Genomic DNA, 2,535 nt, shown 5'->3' with positions numbered 1-2,535 from the left:
GAGTAGCTGGGGTTACAGGTATGCGCCACCACACCCGGCTATTTTTTTTTTGTATTTTTAGTAAAGACGGACTTTCTCCATGTTGGTGAGGCTGGTCTCGAACTCCTGACCTCAGGTGATCCATCCCCCCTTGGCCTCCCAAAGTGCTGGGATTACAGGCGTGAGCCACCATACCCGGCAACTTTGGCATTGTTAATAACCTAATGGGATTGTCATTAAGTTTTAAAACAGCAAGTAATTCTGTTTATTTCCACTCTGGTTAATCTCCTCCCACTCCTGAGAAAAACAAAGAAACAGTGACCTCAATACCCATTTATTTTTTCCTATACAACTTTCCCTCTCTCTTCTCCAGGTGAAGTTTGTGCAAGTGTGAGTTAAGAGATTTGATGAAATTATTCACACAGGTGTAAATGTCAGTATGTTATTAATAGTTTCTCTAAGAACATGCACATCTTCACCTGGGCTTGCTGCTGCCCCACGTAGTAAGGATGCGACAGTTTGTAGTTCTCTAGAGAACTTTGCCACTAGTTTTGCAGGGAGAGGGCTTTTAGTGTCTTAGCCATAGTGTCATGTAAACAATTGACATGAGAGTTTTTCTTGAATTTTTATACAAAGAAAAGGGAGAGGAAGAGAACATTGCTGGCCTTGGAAATCTGAAAAGCAGACATAAAACAGGAAAGGAAAGAAAGCAGATTATTTAGTTTACCATCTTCATAATTTAAGGTTAATGTAGTTTGGATATGCCCCCACCAAATCTTATGTTGAATTGTAATCCCTACTCTTGGAGGTAGGGTCTGGTGGGGGTGTTTGCATCATGGGAGCGGATCCCTCATGGAGGGCGTGGGCCATCCCCTTGGTGATGCGTGAGCTCTGAGTTCACAAGAGATCTGGTCATGTAGAAGCGTGTGGCACCTGCCTCCCACTCTTTTGCTCTTGCTTTTGCCATGCGAAGAGCCTGCTCCCACTTCACCTTCCTCCATGAGTAAAAGCCCCCTGAGGCCTCCCCAGAAACAGAACGTCATGCTTGTACAGCCTTCAGACCTGTGAGCCAATTTTCTTCATGAACTCCACCATCTCAGGCTCTGGGGCAAAGGTACTCCAACAATAGATGATGCTGTTGGTAATACCTGCTCTATTCCAGCCAAACTATAATGGAACCTGCCCCTGCCAGGGTTTCAGCAGGGACAAGCTGGAAGCTGATTTTCCACCCTAGCTCCTGTCCCAGGGAAACAGGCTATGGGCTCCAGTTTCTCTGTTGTGTCATCAGGATGCCGAGTAAACCCACTTCCATGAGGCATCGTTGAGACAGAATGAGGCAACTCAAGGTAGAATGATCCACGTTCTGCTCTCCCTTCCCTCCCGTCCTGGCCCTGGGCCCGGAGGAAACTGAACATATACACAGCCCCGGTGCTACATCTCAACACAGAAGCTGGCTATTTAAAAAACAAAAAAAAGAGTAGCCTGGGTGCGGTGGCTCATGCCTGTAATCCCAGCACTTGGGGAGGCTGAGGTGGGCGGATCATGAGATCAGAAGATCAAGACCATCCAGGCCAACATGTTGAAACCCTGTCTCTACTAAAAATACAAAAATGAGCCAGGCGTAGTGGCGCATGCTTGCAATCCCAGCTACTTGGGAGGCTGTGGCAGGAGAATCACTCGAACCCAGGAGGCGGAGGTTGCAGTGAGCCTAGACAGTGCCACTGCACTCCAGCCTGGAGACAGAGCTAGACACGGTCTCAAAAAAAAAAAAAAAAAAAAAGAGTAAATAGGATTCACAATCTTATAATATCAAAATGTCCAGAATATGATTTTAAAAAATCAAAAAATCACTTATCATAGCAAGAATCAGAAAAATCACAAATGAATGAACAGTCAATTGAGACTCCAACGTAAAGATGACTCAGGTGTTAGAATTATCTGAAAGGAATTTTAGAAAAATTGTCATAAAAATGCTTCAATAAGCAATTATGGATTCTCTTGAAACAAATGAAAAAAATAGAAAATTTCAGCAAAAAGTAGCCTAGAATTAAAAATGAAAATCATAGGAATACCTCAAATAAAAGGCTTTTCATGGGCTCAATATGTCATCTTGATGAAATGGAGGTGACAGAGGATGGAATCCATGACCTCGAGGATAGCTCAGTGGAACTTATTCCATCTGAAAAATAGAAAAAACGGTTATAGGGCAGCAGAGTCTCATGGGTCAATAAAAAAAGAGCTCACATTTGTATACTTGGAGTACAAGGTAAAACAGAAAAACGTTTAAAGCAGCCAAGGAGAAATGAAACGTTGCTTACAGGAGAACACCAATTCAAATGGTAGCGGATTTCTCATCTCAAACCACGGAGACCAGAAATGAATGAAGTGCTTTTTCAAGTGCTGAAAGAAAAGAATTGTCACCTGCAAATTCTATACCCACAGAAATTATCCTTCAAGAATGAAAGGGAAATAAAGACGTTTGCTAGACAAAAGAAAACAAGAGAAATTTGTTGTGTGACAAACCTACCCTTACAGAATGGCTGATGGAAGCATTTT

At 43.0% G+C, this 2,535-nt stretch overlaps 1 long non-coding RNA gene across 1 annotated transcript; it reads right to left on the bottom strand.

Moving 5' to 3' along the window:
* Nucleotides 1-297: 297 nt before the first annotated feature.
* LOC105534363 lies at nucleotides 298-2,162 on the bottom strand. Its single transcript, XR_001005258.1, has 2 exons — nucleotides 2,052-2,162; nucleotides 298-653 (listed from the first exon to the last, which is right to left on the bottom strand). It is a non-coding gene; the product is annotated as an uncharacterized LOC105534363 (long non-coding RNA).
* Between the last annotated feature and the right edge of the window lie 373 nt (nucleotides 2,163-2,535).

Source organism: Mandrillus leucophaeus, unplaced genomic scaffold, assembly GCF_000951045.1.
Source record: "Mandrillus leucophaeus isolate KB7577 unplaced genomic scaffold, Mleu.le_1.0 Scaffold134, whole genome shotgun sequence".
NCBI lineage: Eukaryota > Metazoa > Chordata > Mammalia > Primates > Cercopithecidae > Mandrillus > Mandrillus leucophaeus.
This window is presented reverse-complemented; position numbering and strand designations above follow the sequence as displayed.